This window comes from Macaca mulatta, chromosome 10 (genome assembly GCF_049350105.2).
Source record: "Macaca mulatta isolate MMU2019108-1 chromosome 10, T2T-MMU8v2.0, whole genome shotgun sequence".
Classification (NCBI taxonomy): domain Eukaryota; kingdom Metazoa; phylum Chordata; class Mammalia; order Primates; family Cercopithecidae; genus Macaca; species Macaca mulatta.
Window position 1 is genome coordinate 50579896 of NC_133415.1, and position 24262 is coordinate 50604157.

A 24262-nucleotide genomic window follows, 5' to 3' on the forward strand; every position below is an offset into this window, starting at 1 on the left:
TCTCAGAAAGCTTCTTTCCAGATTTCATCTGAGGATATTTCCTTTTTCACCATAGCCCTCTGTGGGCTTCCAAATATCACTTTCCCAATTCCACAAGAAGTGTCTTAGCGAAAGGCTTCTTGAGGGGAAAGCTGTAACTCTGTGAGATGATTTCACAGAACACAAAGAAGTTTCTCAAAAACCTTGTTTCTCTTTGTTATCGGAGGATATTTCCTTTGGCCCTATAGTCTTCAAAGGGATCCGAAATATCTGTTCTCAGATTTCACAGAAATAAGGCTAGCAAAGAGATCCACGAAATACAGATGTAACTCTGTGAGATGAATTAACAGAACACTAAGGAGTTTCTCAGAAAGCTTCTTTCCAGATTTCATCTGAGGATATTTACTTTTTCACCATAGCCCTCTATGCGCTTCCAAATATCACTTTGCCAATTCCACAAGAGCTGTCTTAGCGAAAGGCTTCTTGAGAGGAAAGCTGTAACTCTGTGAGATGAATCACAGAACACAAAGAAGTTTCTCAGAAAGCTTCTTTCTCTTTTTTATCGGAGGATACTTCTTTGGCCCTATAGTCTTCAAAGGGATCTAAAATATCTGTTCTCATATTACACAGAAATAAGGCTAGCAAAGAGAAACACGAAATACAGATGTAACTCTGTGAGATGAATTAAGAGAACACCAAGCATTTTCTCAGAAAGCTTCTTTCCTGATGCTATTTGAGGATATTTCCTTTTTCACCATAGCCCTCTATGGGCTTCCAAATATCACTTTGCCAATTCCACAAGAACTGTCTTAGCGAAAGGCTTCTTGAGGGGAAAGCTGTAACTCTGTGAGTTGATTTCACAGAATACAAAGAAGTTTCTCAGAAAGCTTCTTTCTCTTTGTAATCTGAGGATATTTCCTTTGGCCCTATAGTCTTCAAAGGGATCCGAAATATCTGTTCTCAGATTCCACAGAAATAAGGCTAGTAAAGAGATCCACGAAATACAGATGCAACTCTGTGAGATGAATTAACAGAACACGAAGCAGTTTCTCAGAAAGCTTCTTTCCAGATTTCATCTGAGCATATTTCCTTTTTCACCATAGCCCTCTATGGGCTTCCAAATATCACTTTGCCAATTCCACAAGAAGTGTCGTAGCGAAAGGCTTATTCAGGGGAAAGCTGTAACTCTGTGAGATGATTTCACAGAACGCAAAGAAGTTTGTCAGAAACCTTGTTTCTCTTTGTTATCGGAGGATATTTCCTTTGGCCCTATAGTCTTCAAAGGGATCCGAAATATCTGTTCTCAGATTCCACAAAACTAAGGCTAGCAAAGAGATCCACGAAATACAGATGTAACTCTGTGAGATGAATTAACAGAACACCAAGCAGTTTCTCAGAAAGCTTCTTTCCAGATTTCATCTGAGGATATTTCCTTTTTCACCATAGCCCTCTATGGGTTTCCAAATATCATTTTGCCAATTCCACAAGAACTGTCTTAGCGAAAGGCTTCTTGAGGGGAAAGCTGTAACTCTGTGAGTTGATTTCACAGAACACAAAGAAGTTTCTCAGAAAGCTTCTTTCTCTTTGTAATCGGAGGATATTTCCTTTGGCCCTATAGTCTTCAAAGGGATCCGAAATATCTGTTCTCAGATTCCACAGAAATAAGGCTAGCAAGAGATCCACGAAATACAGATGTAACTCTGTGAGATGAATTAACAGAACACCAAGCAGTTTCTCAGAAAGCTTCTTTCCAGATTTCATCTGAGGATATTTCCTTTTTCACCATAGCCCTCTATGGGCTTCCAAATATCACTTTGCCAATTCCACAAGAAGTGTCTTAGCGAAAGGCTTCTTGAGGGGAAAGCTGTAACTGTGTGAGATGATTTCACAGAATGCAAAGAAGTTTCTCAGAAAGCTTCCTTCTCTTTGTTATCGGAGGATATTTCCTTTGGCCCTATAGTCTTCAAAGGGATCCGAAATATCTGTTCTCAGATTCCACAGACATAAGGCTAACAAAGAGATCCAAGAAATACAGATGTAACTCTGTGAGATGAATTAAGAGAACACCAAGCAGTTTCTCAGAAAGCTTGTTTCCAGATTTCATCTGAGGATATTTCCTTTTTCACCATAGCCCTCTATGGGCTTCCAAATATCACTTTGCCAATTCCAAAAGAACTGTCTTAGCGAAAGGCTTCTTGAGGGGAAAGCTGTAACTCTGTTAGATGATTTCACAGAACGCAAAGAAGTTTCTCAGAAACCTTGTTTCTCTTTGTTATCGGAGGATATTTACTTTGGCCCTATAATCTTCAAAGGGATCTGAAATATCTGTTCTCAGATTCCACAGAAATAAGGCTAGCAAAGAGATCCACGAAATACAGATGTAACTCTGTGAGATGAATTAACAGAACACCAAGCAGTTTCTCAGAAAGCTTCTTTCCAGATTTCATCTGAGTATATTTCCTTTTTCACCATTGCCCTCTAAGGGCTTCGAAATATCACTTTGCCAATTCCACAAGAACTGCCTTAGTGAAAGGCTTTTTGAGGGGAAAGATGTAACTCTGTGAGGTGATTTCACAGAACGCAAAGAAGTTTCTCAGAAAGCTTCCTTCTCTCTGTTATCGGAGGATATTTCCTTTGGCCCTATAGTCTTCAAAGGGATCCGAAATATCTGTTCTCAGATTCCACAGAAATAAGGCAAGCAAAGAGATCCAAGAAATACAGATGTAACTCTGTGAGATGAATTAACAGAACACTAAGCAGTTTCTCAGAAAGCTTCTTTCCAGATTTCATCTGAGGATATTTCCTTTTTAACCATAGCCCTCTATGGGCTTCCACATATCACTTTCCCAATTCCACAAGAAGTGTCTTAGCGAAAGGCTTCTTGAGGAGAAAGCTGTAACTCTGTGAGATGATTTCACAGAACACAAAGAAGTTTCTCAGAAACCTTGTTTCTCTTTGTTATCGGAGGATATTTCCTTTGGCCCTATAGTCTTCAAAGGGATCCGAAATATCTGTTCTCAGATTCCACAAAAATAAGGCTAGCAAAGAGATCCACGAAATACAGATGTAACTCTGTGAGATGAATTAACAGAACACCAAGCAGTTTCTCAGAAAGCTTCTTTCCAGATTTCATCTGAGGATATTTCCTTTTTCACCATAGCCCTCTATGGGTATCCAAATATCACTTTGCCAATTCCATAAGAACTGTCTTAGCGAAAGGCTTCTTGAGGGGAAAGCTGTATCTCTGTGAGTTGAATTCACAGAACACAAAGAAGTTTCTCAGAAAGCTTCTTTCTCTTTGTAATCGGAGGATATTTCCTTTGGCCCTATAGTCTTCAAAGGGATCCGAAATATCTGTTCTCAGATTCCACAGAAATAAGGCTAGCAAGAGATCCACGAAATACAGATGTAACTCTGTGAGATGAATTAACAGAACACCAAGCAGTTTCTCAGAAAGCTTCTTTCCAGAGTTCATCTGAGGATATTTCCTTTTTCACCATAGCCCTCTATGGGCTTCCAAATATCACTTTGCCAATTCCACAAGAACTGTCTTAGCGAAAGGCTTCTTGAGGGAAAGCTGTAACTCTGTGAGATGATTTCACTGAACAGAAAGAAGTTTCTCAGAAAGCTTCTTTCTCTTTGTTATCGGAGATTAATTCCTTTGGCCCTATAGTCTTCAAAAGGATCCGAAATATCTGTTCTCAGATTCCACAGAAATAAGGCTAGCAAAGAGATCCACGAAATACAGATGTAACTCTTTGAGATGAATTAACAGAACACCAAGCAGTTTCTCAGAAAGCTTCTTTCCAGATTTCATCTGAGGATATTTCCTTTTTTACCATAGCCCTCTATGGGCTTCCAAATATCACTTTGCCAATTCCACAAGAACTGTCTTAGCGAAAGGCTTCTTGAGGGGAAAGCTGTAACTCTGTGAGTTGATTTCACAGAACACAAAGAAGTTTCTCAGAAAGCTTCTTTCTCTTTGTAATCGGACGATATTTCCTTTGGCCCTATAGTCTTCAAAGGGATCCGAAATATCTGTTCTCATGTTTCACAGAAATAAGGCTAGCAAAGAGATCCACGAAATACAGATGTTACTCTGTGAGATGAATTAACAGAACACTAAGCAGTTTCTCAGAAAGCTTCTTTCCAGATTTCATCAGAGGATATTTCCTTTTTCAACATAGCCCTCTATGGGCTTCCAAATATCACTTTGCCAATTCCACAAGAAGTGTCTTAGCGAAAGGCTTCTTGAGGGGAAAGCTGTAACTCTGTGAGATGATTTCACAGAACACAAAGAAGTTTCTCAGAAACCTTGTTTCTCTTTGTTATCGGAGGATATTTACTTTGGCCCTATAATCTTCAAAGGGATCCGAAATATCTGTTCTCAGATTCCACAGAAATAAGGCTAGCAAAGAGATTCACGAAATACAGATGTAACTCTGTGAGATGAATTAACAGAACACCAAGCAGTTTCTCAGAAAGCTTCTTTCCAGATTTCATCTGAGTATATTTCCTTTTTCACCATTGCCCTCTAAGGGCTTCCAAATATCACTTTGCCAATTCCACAAGAACTGCCTTAGCGAAAGGCTTTTTGAGGGGAAAGATGTAACTCTGTGAGGTGATTTCACAGAACGCAAAGAAGTTTCTCAGAAAGCTTCCTTCTCTCTGTTATCGGAGGATATTTCCTTTGGCCCCATAGTCTTCAAAGGGATCCGAAATATCTGTTCTCAGATTCCACAGAAATAAGGCTAGCAAAGAGATCGAAGAAATACAGATGTAACTCTGTGAGATGAATTAACAGAACACTAAGCAGTTTCTCAGAAAGCTTCTTTCCAGATTTCATCTGAAGATATTTCCTTTTTCGCCATAGCCCTCTATGGCCTTCCAAATATCACTTTCCCAATTCCACAAGAAGTGTCTTAGCGAAAGGCTTCTTGAGGAGAAAGCTGTAACTCTGTGAGATGATTTCACAGAACACAAAGAGGTTTCTCAGAAACCTTGTTTCTCTTTGTTATCGGAGGATATTTCCTTTGGCCCTATAGTCTTCAAAGGGATCGGAAATATCTGTTCTCAGATTCCACAAAAATAAGGCTAGCAAAGAGATCCACGAAATACAGATGTAACTCTGTGAGATGAATTAACAGAACACCAAGCAGTTTCTCAGAAATCTTCTTTCCATATTTCATCTGAGGATATTTCCTTTTTCACCATAGCCCTCTATGGGTTTCCAAATATCACTTTGCCAATTCCATAAGAACTGTCTTAGCGAAAGGCTTCTTGAGGGGAAAGCTGTAACTCTATGAGTTGATTTCACAGAACACAAAGAAGTTTCTCAGAAACCTTGTTTCTCTTTGTTATCGGAGGATATTTCCTTTGGCCCTATAGTCTTCAAAGGGATCCGAAATATCTGTTCTCAGATTCCACAAAAATAAGGCTAGCAAAGAGATCCACGAAATACAGATGTAACTCTGTGAGATGAATTAACAGAACACCAAGCAGTTTCTCAGAAATCTTCTTTCCATATTTCATCTGAGGATATTTCCTTTTTCACCATAGCCCTCTATGGGTATCCAAATATCACTTTGCCAATTCCATAAGAACTGTCTTAGCGAAAGGCTTCTTGAGGGGAAAGCTGTAACTCTGTGAGTTGATTTCACAGAACACAAAGAAGTTTCTCAGAAAGCTTCTTTCTCTTTGTAATCGGAGGATATTTCCTTTGGCCCTATAGTCTTCAAAGGGATCCGAAATATCTGTTCTCAGATTCCACAGAAATAAGGCTAGCAAGAGATCCACGAAATACAGATGTAACTCTGTGAGATGAATTAACAGAACACCAAGCAGTTTCTCAGAAAGCTTCTTTCCAGAGTTCATCTGAGGATATTTCATTTTTCACCATAGCCCTCTATGGGCTTCCAAATATCACTTTGCCAATTCCACAAGAACTGTCTTAGCGAAAGGCTTCTTGAGGGAAAGCTGTAACTCTGTGAGATGATTTCACTGAACAGAAAGAAGTTTCTCAGAAAGCTTCTTTCTCTTTGTTATCGGAGATTAATTCCTTTGGCCCTATAGTCTTCAAAAGGATCCGAAATATCTGTTCTCAGATTCCACAGAAATAAGGCTAGCAAAGAGATCCACGAAATACAGATGTAACTCTGTGAGATGAATTAACAGAACACCAAGCAGTTTCTCAGAAAGCTTCTTTCCAGATTTCATCTGAGGATATTTCCTTTTTCACCATAGCCCTCTATGGGCTTCCAAATATCACTTTGCCAATTCCACAAGAACTGTCTTAGCGAAAGGCTTCTTGAGGGGAAAGCTGTAACTCTGTCAGTTGATTTCACAGAACACAAAGAAGTTTCTCAGAAAGCTTCTTTCTCTTTGTAATCGGACGATATTTCCTTTGGCCCTATAGTCTTCAAAGGGATCCGAAATATCTGTTCTCATGTTTCACAGAAATAAGGCTAGCAAAGAGATCCACGAAATACAGATGTTACTCTGTGAGATGAATTAACAGAACACTAAGCAGTTTCTCAGAAAGCTTCTTTCCAGATTTCATCAGAGGATATTTCCTTTTTCAACATAGCCCTCTATGGGCTTCCAAATATCACTTTGCCAATTCCACAAGAAGTGTCTTAGCGAAAGGCTTCTTGAGGGGAAAGCTGTAACTCTGTGAGATGATTTCACAGAACACAAAGAAGTTTCTCAGAAACCTTGTTTCTCTTTGTTATCGGAGGATATTTACTTTGGCCCTATAATCTTCAAAGGGATCCGAAATATCTGTTCTCAGATTCCACAGAAATAAGGCTAGCAAAGAGATTCACGAAATACAGATGTAACTCTGTGAGATGAATTAACAGAACACCAAGCAGTTTCTCAGAAAGCTTCTTTCCAGATTTCATCTGAGTATATTTCCTTTTTCACCATTGCCCTCTAAGGGCTTCCAAATATCACTTTGCCAATTCCACAAGAACTGCCTTAGCGAAAGGCTTTTTGAGGGGAAAGATGTAACTCTGTGAGGTGATTTCACAGAACGCAAAGAAGTTTCTCAGAAAGCTTCCTTCTCTCTGTTATCGGAGGATATTTCCTTTGGCCCCATAGTCTTCAAAGGGATCCGAAATATCTGTTCTCAGATTCCACAGAAATAAGGCTAGCAAAGAGATCGAAGAAATACGGATGTAACTCTGTGAGATGAATTAACAGAACACCAAGCAGTTTCTCAGAAAGCTTCTTTCCAGATTTCATCTGAGGATATTTCCTTTTTCACCATAGCCCTCTATGGGCTTCCAAATATCACTTTCCCAATTCCACAAGAAGTGTCTTAGCGAAAGGCTTCTTGAGGAGAAAGCTGTAACTCTGTGAGATGATGTCACAGAACACAAAGAGGTTTCTCAGAAACCTTGTTTCTCTTTGTTATCGGAGGATATTTCCTTTGGCCCTATAGTCTTCAAAGGGATCCGAAATATCTGTTCTCAGATTCCACAAAAATAAGGCTAGCAAAGAGATCCACGAAATACAGATGTAACTCTGTGAGATGAATTAACAGAACACCAAGCAGTTTCTCAGAAAGCTTCTTTCCAGATTTCATCTGAGGATATTTCCTTTTTCACCATAGCCCTCTATGGGTATCCAAATATCACTTTGCCAATTCCATAAGAACTGTCTTAGCGAAAGGCTTCTTGAGGGGAAAGCTGTATCTCTGTGAGTTGAATTCACAGAACACAAAGAAGTTTCTCAGAAAGCTTCTTTCTCTTTGTAATCGGAGGATATTTCCTTTGGCCCTATAGTCTTCAAAGGGATCCGAAATATCTGTTCTCAGATTCCACAGAAATAAGGCTAGCAAGAGATCCACGAAATACAGATGTAACTCTGTGAGATGAATTAACAGAACACCAAGCAGTTTCTCAGAAAGCTTCTTTCCAGAGTTCATCTGAGGATATTTCCTTTTTCACCATAGCCCTCTATGGGCTTCCAAATATCACTTTGCCAATTCCACAAGAACTGTCTTAGCGAAAGGCTTCTTGAGGGAAAGCTGTAACTCTGTGAGATGATTTCACTGAACAGAAAGAAGTTTCTCAGAAAGCTTCTTTCTCTTTGTTATCGGAGATTAATTCCTTTGGCCCTATAGTCTTCAAAAGGATCCGAAATATCTGTTCTCAGATTCCACAGAAATAAGGCTAGCAAAGAGATCCACGAAATACAGATGTAACTCTGTGAGATGAATTAACAGAACACCAAGCAGTTTCTCAGAAAGCTTCTTTCCAGATTTCATCTGAGGATATTTCCTTTTTTACCATAGCCCTCTATGGGCTTCCAAATATCACTTTGCCAATTCCACAAGAACTGTCTTAGCGAAAGGCTTCTTGAGGGGAAAGCTGTAACTCTGTCAGTTGATTTCACAGAACACAAAGAAGTTTCTCAGAAAGCTTCTTTCTCTTTGTAATCGGACGATATTTCCTTTGGCCCTATAGTCTTCAAAGGGATCCGAAATATCTGTTCTCATGTTTCACAGAAATAAGGCTAGCAAAGAGATCCACGAAATACAGATGTTACTCTGTGAGATGAATTAACAGAACACTAAGCAGTTTCTCAGAAAGCTTCTTTCCAGATTTCATCAGAGGATATTTCCTTTTTCAACATAGCCCTCTATGGGCTTCCAAATATCACTTTGCCAATTCCACAAGAAGTGTCTTAGCGAAAGGCTTCTTGAGGGGAAAGCTGTAACTCTGTGAGATGATTTCACAGAACACAAAGAAGTTTCTCAGAAACCTTGTTTCTCTTTGTTATCGGAGGATATTTACTTTGGCCCTATAATCTTCAAAGGGATCCGAAATATCTGTTCTCAGATTCCACAGAAATAAGGCTAGCAAAGAGATTCACGAAATACAGATGTAACTCTGTGAGATGAATTAACAGAACACCAAGCAGTTTCTCAGAAAGCTTCTTTCCAGATTTCATCTGAGTATATTTCCTTTTTCACCATTGCCCTCTAAGGGCTTCCAAATATCACTTTGCCAATTCCACAAGAACTGCCTTAGCGAAAGGCTTTTTGAGGGGAAAGATGTAACTCTGTGAGGTGATTTCACAGAACGCAAAGAAGTTTCTCAGAAAGCTTCCTTCTCTCTGTTATCGGAGGATATTTCCTTTGGCCCCATAGTCTTCAAAGGGATCCGAAATATCTGTTCTCAGATTCCACAGAAATAAGGCTAGCAAAGAGATCGAAGAAATACAGATGTAACTCTGTGAGATGAATTAACAGAACACTAAGCAGTTTCTCAGAAAGCTTCTTTCCAGATTTCATCTGAGGATATTTCCTTTTTCGCCATAGCCCTCTATGGCCTTCCAAATATCACTTTCCCAATTCCACAAGAAGTGTCTTAGCGAAAGGCTTCTTGAGGAGAAAGCTGTAACTCTGTGAGATGATTTCACAGAACACAAAGAGGTTTCTCAGAAACCTTGTTTCTCTTTGTTATCGGAGGATATTTCCTTTGGCCCTATAGTCTTCAAAGGGATCGGAAATATCTGTTCTCAGATTCCACAAAAATAAGGCTAGCAAAGAGATCCACGAAATACAGATGTAACTCTGTGAGATGAATTAACAGAACACCAAGCAGTTTCTCAGAAATCTTCTTTCCATATTTCATCTGAGGATATTTCCTTTTTCACCATAGCCCTCTATGGGTTTCCAAATATCACTTTGCCAATTCCATAAGAACTGTCTTAGCGAAAGGCTTCTTGAGGGGAAAGCTGTAACTCTATGAGTTGATTTCACAGAACACAAAGAAGTTTCTCAGAAACCTTGTTTCTCTTTGTTATCGGAGGATATTTCCTTTGGCCCTATAGTCTTCAAAGGGATCCGAAATATCTGTTCTCAGATTCCACAAAAATAAGGCTAGCAAAGAGATCCACGAAATACAGATGTAACTCTGTGAGATGAATTAACAGAACACCAAGCAGTTTCTCAGAAATCTTCTTTCCATATTTCATCTGAGGATATTTCCTTTTTCACCATAGCCCTCTATGGGTATCCAAATATCACTTTGCCAATTCCATAAGAACTGTCTTAGCGAAAGGCTTCTTGAGGGGAAAGCTGTAACTCTGTGAGTTGATTTCACAGAACACAAAGAAGTTTCTCAGAAAGCTTCTTTCTCTTTGTAATCGGAGAATATTTCCTTTGGCCCTATAGTCTTCAAAGGGATCCGAAATATCTGTTCTCAGATTCCACAGAAATAAGGCTAGCAAGAGATCCACGAAATACAGATGTAACTCTGTGAGATGAATTAACAGAACACCAAGCAGTTTCTCAGAAAGCTTCTTTCCAGAGTTCATCTGAGGATATTTCCTTTTTCACCATAGCCCTCTATGGGCTTCCAAATATCACTTTGCCAATTCCACAAGAACTGTCTTAGCGAAAGGCTTCTTGAGGGAAAGCTGTAACTCTGTGAGATGATTTCACTGAACAGAAAGAAGTTTCTCAGAAAGCTTCTTTCTCTTTGTTATCGGAGATTAATTCCTTTGGCCCTATAGTCTTCAAAAGGATCCGAAATATCTGTTCTCAGATTCCACAGAAATAAGGCTAGCAAAGAGATCCACGAAATACAGATGTAACTCTGTGAGATGAATTAACAGAACACCAAGCAGTTTCTCAGAAAGCTTCTTTCCAGATTTCATCTGAGGATATTTCCTTTTTCACCATAGCCCTCTATGGGCTTCCAAATATCACTTTGCCAATTCCACAAGAACTGTCTTAGCGAAAGGCTTCTTGAGGGGAAAGCTGTAACTCTGTCAGTTGATTTCACAGAACACAAAGAAGTTTCTCAGAAAGCTTCTTTCTCTTTGTAATCGGACGATATTTCCTTTGGCCCTATAGTCTTCAAAGGGATCCGAAATATCTGTTCTCATGTTTCACAGAAATAAGGCTAGCAAAGAGATCCACGAAATACAGATGTTACTCTGTGAGATGAATTAACAGAACACTAAGCAGTTTCTCAGAAAGCTTCTTTCCAGATTTCATCAGAGGATATTTCCTTTTTCAACATAGCCCTCTATGGGCTTCCAAATATCACTTTGCCAATTCCACAAGAAGTGTCTTAGCGAAAGGCTTCTTGAGGGGAAAGCTGTAACTCTGTGAGATGATTTCACAGAACACAAAGAAGTTTCTCAGAAACCTTGTTTCTCTTTGTTATCGGAGGATATTTACTTTGGCCCTATAATCTTCAAAGGGATCCGAAATATCTGTTCTCAGATTCCACAGAAATAAGGCTAGCAAAGAGATTCACGAAATACAGATGTAACTCTGTGAGATGAATTAACAGAACACCAAGCAGTTTCTCAGAAAGCTTCTTTCCAGATTTCATCTGAGTATATTTCCTTTTTCACCATTGCCCTCTAAGGGCTTCCAAATATCACTTTGCCAATTCCACAAGAACTGCCTTAGCGAAAGGCTTTTTGAGGGGAAAGATGTAACTCTGTGAGGTGATTTCACAGAACGCAAAGAAGTTTCTCAGAAAGCTTCCTTCTCTCTGTTATCGGAGGATATTTCCTTTGGCCCCATAGTCTTCAAAGGGATCCGAAATATCTGTTCTCAGATTCCACAGAAATAAGGCTAGCAAAGAGATCGAAGAAATACAGATGTAACTCTGTGAGATGAATTAACAGAACACCAAGCAGTTTCTCAGAAAGCTTCTTTCCAGATTTCATCTGAGGATATTTCCTTTTTCACCATACCCCTCTATGGGCTTCCAAATATCACTTTCCCAATTCCACAAGAAGTGTCTTAGCGAAAGGCTTCTTGAGGAGAAAGCTGTAACTCTGTGAGATGATGTCACAGAACACAAAGAGGTTTCTCAGAAACCTTGTTTCTCTTTGTTATCGGAGGATATTTCCTTTGGCCCTATAGTCTTCAAAGGGATCGGAAATATCTGTTCTCAGATTCCACAAAAATAAGGCTAGCAAAGAGATCCACGAAATACAGATGTAACTCTTTGAGATGAATTAACAGAACACCAAGCAGTTTCTCAGAAATCTTCTTTCCATATTTCATCTGAGGATATTTCCTTTTTCACCATAGCCCTCTATGGGTTTCCAAATATCACTTTGCCAATTCCATAAGAACTGTCTTAGCGAAAGGCTTCTTGAGGGGAAAGCTGTAACTCTATGAGTTGATTTCACAGAACACAAAGAAGTTTCTCAGAAAGCTTCTTTCTCTTTGTAATCGGAGGATATTTCCTTTGGCCCTATAGTCTTCAAAGAGATCCGAAATATCTGTTCTCAGATTCCACAGAAATAAGGCTTGCAAGAGATCCACGAAATACAGATGTAACTCTGTGAGATGAATTAACAGAACACCAAGCAGTTTCTCAGAAAGCTTCTTTCCAGAGTTCATCTGAGGATATTTCCTTTTTCACCATAGCCCTCTATGGGCTTCCAAATATCACTTTGCCAATTCCACAAGAACTGTCTTAGCGAAAGGCTTCTTGAGGGGAAAGCTGTAGCTGTGTGAGATGATTTCACAGAACGCAAAGAAGTTTCTCAGAAAGCTTCCTTCTCTTTGTTATCAGAGGATATTTTCTTTGGCCCTATAGTCTTCAAAGGGATCCGAAATATCTGTTCTCAGATTCCACAGACATAAGGCTAGCAAAGAGATCCAAGAAATACAGATGTAACTCTGAGATGAATTAAGAGAACACCAAGCAGTTTCTCAGAAAGCTTCTTTCCAGATTTCATCTGAGGATATTTCCTTTTTCACCATAGCCCTCTTTGGGCTTCCAAATATCACTTTCCCAATTCCACAAGAAGTGTCTTAGCGAAAGGCTTCTTGAGGGGAAAGCTGTAACTCTGTGAGATGATTTCACAGAACACAAAGAAGTTTCTCAAAAATCTTGTTTCTCTTTGTTATCGGAGGATATTTCCTTTGGCCCTATAGTCTTCAAAGGGATCCGAAATATCTGTTCTCAGATTCCACAAAAATAAGGCTAGCAAAGAGATCCTCGAAATACGGATGTAACTCTGTGAGATGAATTAACAGAACACCAAGCAGTTTCTCAGAAAGCTTCTTTCCAGATTTCATCTGAGAATATTTCCTTTTTCACCATAGCCCTCTATGGGTTTCCAAATATCATTTTGCCAATTCCACAAGAACTGTCTTAGCGAAAGGCTTCTTGAGGGGAAAGCTGTAACTCTGTGAGTTGATTTCACAGAACACAAAGAAGTTTCTCAGAAAGCTTCTTTCTCTTTGTAATCAGAGGATATTTTCTTTGGCCCTATAGTCTTCAAAGGGATCCGAAATATCTGTTCTCAGATTCCACAGAAATAAGGCTAGCAAAGAGATCCAAGAAATACAGATGTAACTCTGTGAGATGAATTAACAGAACACTAAGCAGTTTCTCAGAAAGCTTCTTTCCAGATTTCATCTGAGGATATTTCCTTTTTCACCATAGCCCTCTATGGGCTTCCAAATATCACTTTCCCAATTCCACAAGAAGTGTCTTAGCGAAAGGCTTCTTGAGGGTAAAGCTGTAACTCTGTGAGATGATTTCACAGAAAACAAAGAAGTGTCTCAGAAACCTTGTTTCTCTTTGTTATCGGAGGATATTTCCTTTGGCCCTATAGTCTTCAAAGGGATCCGAAATATCTGTTCTCAGATTCCACAGAAATAAGGCTAGCAAAGAGATCCAAGAAATACAGATGTAACTCTGTGAGCTGTATTAACAGAACACTAAGCAGTTTCTCAGAAAGCTTCTTTCCAGATTTCATCTGAGGATATTTCCTTTTTCACCATAGCCCTCTATGGGCTTCCAAATATCACTTTCCCAATTCCACAAGAAGTGTCTTAGCGAAAGGCTTCTTGAGGGGAAAGCTGTAACTCTGTGAGATGATTTCACAGAACACAAAGAAGTTTCTCAGAAACCTTGTTTCTCTTTGTTATCGAAGGATATTTCCTTTGGCCCTATAGTCTTCAAAGGGATCGGAAATATCTGTTCTCAGATTCCACAAAACTAAGGCTAGCAAAGAGATCCACGAAATACAGATGTAACTCTGTGAGATGAATTAACAGAACACCAAGCAGTTTCTCAGAAAGCTTCTTTCCAGATTTCATCTGAGGATATTTCCTTTTTCACCATAGCCCTCTATGGGTTTCCAAATATCATTTTGCCAATTCCACAAGAACTGTCTTAGCGAAAGGCTTCTTGAGGGGAAAGCTGTAACTCTGTGAGTTGATTTCACAGAACACAAAGAAGTTTCTCAGAAAGCATCTTTCTCTTTGTAATCGGAGGATATTTCCTTTGGCCCTATAGTCTTCAAAGGGATCCGAAATATCTGTTCTCAGATTAAACAGAAATAAGGCTAGCAAGAGATCCACGAAATACAGATGTAACTCTGTGAGATGAATTAACAGAACACCAAGCAGTTTCTCAGAAAGCTTCTTTCCAGATTTCATCTGCGGATATTTCCTTTTTCACCATAGCCCTCTATGGGCTTACAAATATCACTTTGCCAATTCCACAAGAACTGTCTTAGCGAAAGGCTTCTCGAGGTGAAAGCTGTAACTGTGTGAGATGATTTCACAGAACGCAAAGAAGTTTCTCAGAAAGCTTCCTTCTCTTTGTTATCGGAGGATATTTCCTTTGGCCCTATAGTCTTCAAAGGGATCCGAAATATCTGTTCTCAGATTCCACAGACATAAGGCTAGCAAAGAGATCCAAGAAATACAGATGTAACTCTGTGAGATGAATTAAGAGAACACCAAGCAGTTTCTCTGAAAGCTTCTTTCCAGATTTCATCTGAGGATATTTCCTTTTTCACCATAGCCCTCTATGGGCTTCCAAATATCACTTTGCCAATTCCACAAGAACTGTCTTAGCGAAAGGCTTCTTGAGGGGAAAGCTGTAACTCTGTGAGATGATTTCACTGAACAGAAAGAAGTTTCTCAGAAAGCTTTTTTCTCTTTGTTATCAGAGGACATTTCCTTTGGCCCTATAGTCTTCAAAGGGATCCGAAATATCTGTTCTCAGATTCCACAGAAATAAGGCTAGCAAAGAGATGCACGAAATACAGATGTAACTCTGTGAGATGAATTAACAGAACACCAAGCAGTTTCTCAGAAAGCTTCTTTCCAGATTTCATCTGAGGATAATTCCTTTTTCACCATAGCCCTCTATGGGCTTCCAAATATCACTTTGCCAATTCCACAAGAACTGTCTTAGCGAAAGGCTTCTTGAGGGGAAAGCTGTAACTGTGTGAGATGATTTCACAAAACGCAAAGACGTTTCTCAGAAAGCTTCCTTCACTTTGTTATCGGAGGATATTTCCTTTGGCCCTATAGTCTTCAAAGGGATCCGAAATATCTGTTCTCAGATTCCACAGACATAAGGCTAGCAAAGAGATCCAAGAAATACAGATGTAACTCTGTGAGATGAATTAAGAGAACACCAAGCAGTTTCTCAGAAAGCTTCTTTCCAGATTTCATCTGAGGATATTTCCTTTTTCACCATAGCCCTCTATGGGCTTCCAAATATCACTTTGCCAATTCCACAAGAAGTGTCTTAGCGAAAGGCATCTTGAGGGGAAAGCTGTAACTCTGTGAGATGATTTCACAGAACACAAAGAACTTTCTCAGAAAGCTTCTTTCTGTTTGTTATCAGAGGATATTTCCTTTTGCTCTATAGTCTTCAAAGGGATCCGAAATATCTGTTCTCAGATTCCACAGAAAAAAGGCTAGCAAAGAGATCCAAGAAATACAGATGTAACTCTGTGAGATGAATTAACAGAACACTAAGCACTTTCTCAGAAAGCTTCTTTCCAGATTTCATCTGAGGACATTTCCTTTTTCACCATAGCCCTCTATGGACTTCCAAATATCACTTTCCCAATTCCACAAGAAGTGTCTTAGCGAAAGGCTTCTTGAGGGGAAAGCTGTAATTCTATGAGATGATTTCACAGAACACAAAGAAGTTTCTCAAAAACCTTGTTTCTCTTTGTTATCGGAGGATATTTCCTTTGGCCCTATATTCTTCAATGGGATCCGAAATATCTGTTCTCAGATTCCACAAAAATAAGGCTAGCAAAGGGATCCACGAAATACAGATGTAACTCTGTGAGGTGAATTAACAGAACACCAAGTAGTTTCTCAGAAAGCTTCTTTCCAGATTTCATCTGAGGATATTTCCTTTTTCACCATAGCCCTCTATGGGCTTCCAAATATCACTTTGCCAATTCCACAAGAAGTGTCTTAGCGAAAGGCTTCTTGAGGGGAAAGCTGTAACTCTGTTAGATAATTTCACAGAACACAGAGAGCTTTCTCAGAAAGCTTCTTTCTCTTTGTTATCCGAGGATACTTCCTTTTGCCCTATAGTCTTCAAAGGGATCCGAAATATCTGTTCTCAGATTCCACAGAAATAAGGCTAGCAAAGAGATCCACGAAATACAGATGTAACTCTGTGAGATGAATTAACAGAACACCAAGCAGTTTCTCAGAAAGCTTGTTTCCAGATTTCATCTGAGGATATTTCCTTTTTCACCATAGCCCTCTATGGGCTTCCAAATATCACTTTGCCAATTCCAAAAGAACTGTCTTAGCGAAAGGCTTCTTGAGGGGAAAGCTGTAACTGTGTGAGATGATTTCACAGAACGCAAAGATGTCTCTCAGAAAGCTTCCTTCTCTTTGTTATCGGAGGATATTTCCTTTGGCCCTATAGTCTTCAAAGGGATCCGAAATATCTGTTCTCAGATTCCACAGAAATAAGGCTAGCAAAGAGATCCAAGAAATACAGATGTAACTCTGTGAGATGAATTAACAGAACACTAAGCAGTTTCTCAGAAAGCTTCTTTCCAGATTTCATCTGAAGATATTTCCTTTTTCATCATAGCCCTCTATGGGCTTCCAAATATCACTTTGCCAATTCCACAAGAAGTGTCTTAGCGAAAGGCTTCTTGAGGGGAAAGCTGTAACTCTGTGAGATGATTTCACAGAACACAAAGAAGTTTCTCAGAAACCTTGTTTCTCTTTGTTTTCGGAGGATATTTCCTTTGGCCCTATAGTCTTAAAAGAGATCCGAAATATCTGTTCTCAGATTCCACAGAAATAAGGCTAGCAAAGAGATCCAAGAAATACAGATATAACTCTGTGAGCTGAATTAACAGAACACTAAGCAGTTTCTCAGAAAGCTTCTTTCCAGATTTCATCTGAGGATATTTCCTTTTTCACCATAGCCCTCTATGGGCTTCCAAATATCACTTCCCAATTCCACAAGAACTGTCTTAGCGAAAGGCTTCTTGAGGGGAAAGCTGTAACTCTGTGAGATGATTTCACTGAACAGAAAGAAGTTTCTCAGAAAGCTTCTTTCTCTTTGTTATCAGAGGACATTTCCTTTGGCCCTATAGTCTTCAAAGGGATCCCAAATATCTGTTCTCAGATTCCACAGAAATAAGGCTAGCAAAGAGATGCACGAAATACAGATGTAACTCTGTGAGATGAATTAACAGAACACCAAGCAGTTTCTCAGAAAGCTTCTTTCCAGATTTCATCTGAGGATAATTCCTTTTTCACCATAGCCCTCTATGGGCTTCCAAATATCACTTTGCCAATTCCACAAGAACTGTCTTAGCGAAAGGCTTCTTGAGGGGAAAGCTGTAACTCTGTGAGATGATTTCACAAAACGCAAAGACGTTTCTCAGAAAGCTTCCTTCACTTTGTTATCGGAGGATATTTCCTTTGGCCCTATAGTCTTCAAAGGGATCCGAAATATCTGTTCTCAGATTCCACAGACATAAGGCTAGCAAAGAGATCCAAGAAATACAGATGTAACTCTGTGAGATGAATTAAGAGAACACCAAGCAGTTTCTCAGAAAGCTTCTTTCCAGATTTCATCTGAGGATATTTCCTTTTTCACCATAGCCCTCTATGGGCTTCCAAATATCACTTTGCCAATTCCACAAGAAGTGTCTTAGCGAAAGGCTTCTTGAGGGGAAAGCTGTAACTCTGTGAGATGATTTCACAGACCACAAAGAACTTTCTCAGAAAGCTTCTTTCTGTTTGTTATCAGAGGATACTTCCTTTTGCTCTATAGTCTTCAAAGGGATCCGAAATATCTGTTCTCAGATTCCAAAGAAATAAGGCTAGCAAAGAGATCCACGAAATACAGATGTACCTCTGTGAGATGAATTAACAGAACACCAAGCTGTTTCTCAGATAGCTTCTTTCCAGATTTCATCTGAGGATATTTCCTTTTTCACCATAGCCCTCTATGGGCTTCCAAATATCACTTTGCCAATTCCAAAAGAACTGTCTTAGCCAAAGGCTTCTTGAGGGGAAAGCTGTAACTCTGTGAGATGATTTCACAGAACACAAAGAACTTTCTCAGAAAGCTTCTTTCTCTTTGTTATCGGAGGATAATTCCTTTGGCCCTATAGTCTTCAAGGGATCCGAAATATCTGTTCTCTGATTCCACAGAAATAAGGCTATCAAAGAGATCCACGAAATACAGATGTAACTCTGTGATATTAATTAACAGAACACCAAGCAGTTTCTCAGAAAGCTTCTTTCCAGATTTCATCTGAGGATATTTCCTTTTTCACCATAGCCCTCTATGGGCTTCCAAATATCACTTTGCCAATTCCACAAGAAGTGTCTTAGCGAAAGGCTTCTTGAGGGGAAAGCTGTAACTCTGTGAGATGATTTCACAGAACACAAAGAACTTTCTCAGAAAGCTTCTTTCTGTTTGTTATCAGAGGATACTTCCTTTTGCTCTATAGTCTTCAAAGGGATCCGAAATATCTGTTCTCAGATTCCACAGAAAAAAGGCTAGCAAAGAGATCCAAGAAATACAGATGTAACTCTGTGAGATGAATTAACAGAACACTAAGCACTTTCTCAGAAAGCTTCTTTCCAGATTTCATCTGAGGATATTTCCTTTTTCACCATAGCCCTCTATGGGCTTCCAAATATCACTTTCCCAATTCCACAAGAAGTGTCTTAGCGAAAGGCTTCTTGAGGGGAAAGCTGTAATTCTATGAGATGATTTCACAGAACACAAAGAAGTTTCTCAAAAACCTTGTTTCTCTTTGTTATCGGAGGATATTTCCTTTGGCCCTATAGTCTTCAATGGGATCCGAAATATCTGTTCTCAGATTCCACAAAAATAAGGCTAGCAAAGAGATCCACGAAATACAGATGTAACTCTGTGAGGTGAATTAACAGAACACCAAGTAGTTTCTCAGAAAGCTTCTTTCCAGATTTCATCTGAGGATATTTCCTTTTTCACCATAGCCCTCTATGGGCTTCCAAATATCACATTGCCAATTCCACAAGAAGTGTCTTAGCGAAAGGCTTCTTGAGGGGAAAGCTGTAACTCTGTGAGATAATTTCACAGAACACAGAGAGCTTTCTCAGAAAGCTTCTTTCTCTTTGTTATCCGAGGATACTTCCTTTTGCCCTATAGTCTTCAAAGGGATCCGAAATATCTGTTCTCAGATTCCACAGAAATAAGGCTAGCAAAGAGATCCACGAAATACAGATGTAACTCTGTGAGATGAATTAACAGAACACCAAGCAGTTTCTCAGAAAGCTTGTTTCCAGATTTCATCTGAGGATATTTCCTTTTTCACCATAGCCCTCTATGGGCTTCCAAATATCACTTTGCCAATTCCAAAAGAACTGTCTTAGCGAAAGGCTTCTTGAGGGGAAAGCTGTAACTCTGTCAGATGATTTCACAGAACGCAAAGAAGTTTCTCAGAAAGCTTCCTTCTCTTTGTTATCGGAGGATATTTCCTTTGGCCCTATATTCTTCAAAGGGATCCGAAATATCTGTTCTCAGATTCCACAGAAATAAGGCTAGCAAAGAGATCCAAGAAATACAGATGTAACTCTGTGAGATGAATTAACAGAACACGAAGCAGTTTCTCAGAAAGCTTCTTTCCAGATTTCATCTGAAGATATTTCCTTTTTCATCATAGCCCTCTATGGGCTTCCAAATATCACTTTGCCAATTCCACAAGAAGTGTCTTAGCGAAAGGATTCTTTAGGGGAAAGCTGTAACTCTGTGAGATGATTTCACAGAACACAAAGAAGTGTCTCAGAAACCTTGTTTCTCTTTGTAATCGGAAGATATTTCCTTTGGCCCTATAGTCTTAAAAGAGATCCGAAATATCTGTTCTCAGATTACACAGAAATAAGGCTAGCAAAGAGATCCAAGAAATACAGATGTAACTCTGTGAGCTGAATTAACAGAACACTAAGCAGTTTCTCAGAAAGCTTCTTTCCAGATTTCATCTGAGGATATTTCCTTTTTCACCATAGCACTCTATGGCTTTCCAAATATCATTTTGCCAATTCCACAAGAACTGTCTTAGCGAAAGGCTTCTTGAGGGGAAAGCTGTAACTCTGTGAGTTGATTTCACAGAACACAAAGAAGTTTCTCAGAAAGCTTCTTTCTCTTTGTAATCGGAGGATATTTCCTTTGGCCCTATAGTCTTCAAAGGGATCCGAAATGTCTGTTCTCAGATTCCACAGAAATAAGGCTAGCAAGAGATCCACGAAATACAGATGTAACTCTGTGAGATGAATTAACAGAACACGAAGCAGTTTCTCAGAAAGCTTCTTTCCAGATTTCATCTGAGGATATTTCCTTTTTCACCATAGCCCTCTATGGGCTTCCAAATATCACTTTGCCAATTCCACAAGAACTGTCTTAGCGAAAGGCTTCTTGAGGGGAAAGCTGTAACTGTGTGAGATGATTTCACAGAACGCAAAGATGTTTCTCAGAAAGCTTCCTTCTCTTTGTTATCGGAGGATATTTCCTTTGGCCCTATAGTCTTCAAAGGGATCCGAAATATCTGTTCTCAGATTCCACAGAAATAAGGCTAGCAAAGAGATCCAAGAAATACAGATGTAACTCTGTGAGATGAATTAACAGAACACTAAGCAGTTTCTCAGAAAGCTTCTTTCCAGATTTCATCTGAAGATATTTCCTTTTTCATCATAGCCCTCTATGGGCTTCCAAATATCACTTTGCCAATTCCACAAGAAGTGTCTTAGCGAAAGGCTTCTTCAGGGGAAAGCTGTAACTCTGTGAGATGATTTCACAGAACACAAAGAAGTTTCTCAGAAACCTTGTTTCTCTTTGTTATCGGAGGATATTTCCTTTGGCCCTATAGTCTTAAAAGAGATCCGAAATATCTGTTCTCAGATTCCACAGAAATAAGGCCAGCAAAGATATCCAAGAAATACAGATGTAACTCTGTGAGCTGAATTAACAGAACACTAAGCAGTTTCTCAGAAAGCTTCTTTCCAGATTTCATCTGAGGATATTTCCTTTTTCACCATAGCCCTCTATGGGCTTCCAAATATCACTTCCCAATTCCACAAGAAGTGTCTTAGCGAAAGGCTTCTTGAGGGGAAAGCTGTAACTCTGTTAGATGATTTGACAGAACACAAAGAAGTTTCTCAGAAACCTTGTTTCTCTTTGTTATCAGAGGACATTTCCTTTGGCCCTATAGTCTTCAAAGGGATCCGAAATATCTGTTCTCAGATTCCACAGAAATAAGGCTAGCAAAGAGATGCACGAAATACAGATGTAACTCTGTGAGATGAATTAACAGAACACCAAGCAGTTTCTCAGAAAGCTTCTTTCCAGATTTCATCTGAGGATATTTCCTTTTTCACCATAGCCCTCTATGGGTTTCCAAATATCATTTTGCCAATTCCACAAGAACTGTCTTAGCGAAAGGCTTATTGAGGGGAAAGCTGTAACTCTGTGAGTTGATTTCACAGAACACAAAGAAGTTTCTCAGAAAGCTTCTTTCTCTTTGTAATCGGAGGATATTTCCTTTGGCCCTATAGTCTTCAAAGGGATCCGAAATGTCTGTTCTCAGATTCCACAGAAATAAGGCTAGCAAGAGATCCACGAAATGCAGATGTAACTCTGTGACATGAATTAACAGAACACGAAGCAGTTTCTCAGAAAGCTTCTTTCCAGATTTCATCTGAGGATATTTCCTTTTTCACCATAGCCCTCTATGGGCTTCCAAATATCACTTTGCCAATTCCACAAGAACTGTCTTAGCGAAAGGCTTCTTGAGGGGAAAGCTGTAACTCTGTGAGATGATTTCACAGAACGCAAAGAAGTTTCTCAGAAAGCTTCCTTCACTTTGTTATCGGAGGATATTTCCTTTGGCCCTATAGTCTTCAAAGGGATCCGAAATATCTGTTCTCAGATTCCACAGACATAAGGCTAGCAAAGAGATCCAAGAAATACAGATGTAACTCTGTGAGATGAATTAAGAGAACACCAAGCAGTTTCTCAGAAAGCTTCTTTCCAGATTTCATCAGAGGATATTTCCTTTTTCACCATAGCCCTCTATGGGCTTCCAAATATCACTTTGCCAATTCCACAAGAAGTGTCTTAGCGAAAGGCTTCTTGAGGGGAAAGCTGTAACTCTGTGAGATGATTTCACAGAACACAAAGAACTTTCTCAGAAAGCTTCTTTCTGTTTGTTATCAGAGGATACTTCCTTTTGCTCTATAGTCTTCAAAGGGATCCGAAATATCTGGGCTCAGATTCCAAAGTAATAAGGCTAGCAAAGAGATCCACGAAATACAGATGTACCTCTGTGAGATGAATTAACAGAACACCAAGCAGTTTCTCAGATAGCTTCTTTCCAGATTTCATCTGAGGATATTTCCTTTTTCACCATAGCCCTCTATGGGCTTCCAAATATCACTTTGCCAATTCCAAAAGAACTGTCTTAGCCAAAGGCTTCTTGAGGGGAAAGCTGTAACTCTGTGAGATGATTTCACAGAACACAAAGAACTTTCTCAGAAAGCTTCTTTCTCTTTGTTATCGGAGGATAATTCCTTTGGCCCTAAAGTCTTCAAAGGGATCCGAAATATCTGTTCTCAGATTCCACAGAAATAAGGCTTTCAAAGAGATCCACGAAATACAGATGTAACTCTGTGATATTAATTAACAGAACACCAAGCAGTTTCTCAGAAAGCTTCTTTCCAGATTTCATCTGAGGATATTTCCTTTTTCACCATAGCCCTCTATGGGCTTCCAAATATCACTTTGCCAATTCCACAAGAAGTGTCTTAGCGAAAGGCTTCTTGAGGGGAAAGCTGTAACTCTGTGAGATGATTTCACAGAACACAAAGAACTTTCTCAGAAAGCTTCTTTCTGTTTGTTATCAGAGGATACTTCCTTTTGCTCTATAGTCTTCAAAGGGATCCGAAATATCTGTTCTCAGATTCCACAGAAGAAAGGCTAGCAAAGAGATCCAAGAAATACAGATGTAACTCTGTGAGATGAATTAACAGAACACTAAGCACTTTCTCAGAAAGCTTCTTTCCAGATTTCATCTGAGGATATTTCCTTTTTCACCATAGCCCTCTATGGGCTTCCAAATATCACTTTCCCAATTCCACAAGAAGTGTCTTAGCGAAAGGCTTCTTGAGGGGAAAGCTGTAATTCTATGAGATGATTTCACAGAACACAAAGAAGTTTCTCAAAAACCTTGTTTCTCTTTGTTATCGGAGGATATTTCCTTTGGCCCTATAGTCTTCAATGGGATCCGAAATATCTGTTCTCAGATTCCACAAAAATAAGGCTAGCAAAGAGATCCACGAAATACAGATGTAACTCTGTGAGGTGAATTAACAGAACACCAAGTAGTTTCTCAGAAAGCTTCTTTCCAGATTTCATCTGAGGATATTTCCTTTTTCACCATAGCCCTCTATGGGCTTCCAAATATCACTTTGCCAATTCCACAAGAAGTGTCTTAGCGAAAGGCTTCTTGAGGGGAAAGCTGTAACTCTGTGAGATAATTTCACAGAACACAGAGAGCTTTCTCAGAAAGCTTCTTTATCTTTGTTATCCGAGGATACTTCCTTTTGCCCTATAGTCTTCAAAGGGATCCGAAATATCTGTTCTCAGATTCCACAGAAATAAGGCTAGCAAAGAGATCCACGAAATACAGATGTAACTCTGTGAGATGAATTAACAGAACACCAAGCAGTTTCTCAGAAAGCTTGTTTCCAGATTTCATCTGAGGATATTTCCTTTTTCACCATAGCCCTCTATGGGCTTCCAAATATCACTTTGCCAATTCCAAAAGAACTGTCTTAGCGAAAGGCTTCTTGAGGGGAAAGCTGTAACTCTGTCAGATGATTTCACAGAACGCAAAGAAGTTTCTCAGAAAGCTTCCTTCTCTTTGTTATCGGAGGATATTTCCTTTGGCCCTATAGTCTTCAAAGGGATCCGAAATATCTGTTCTCAGATTCCACAGAAAT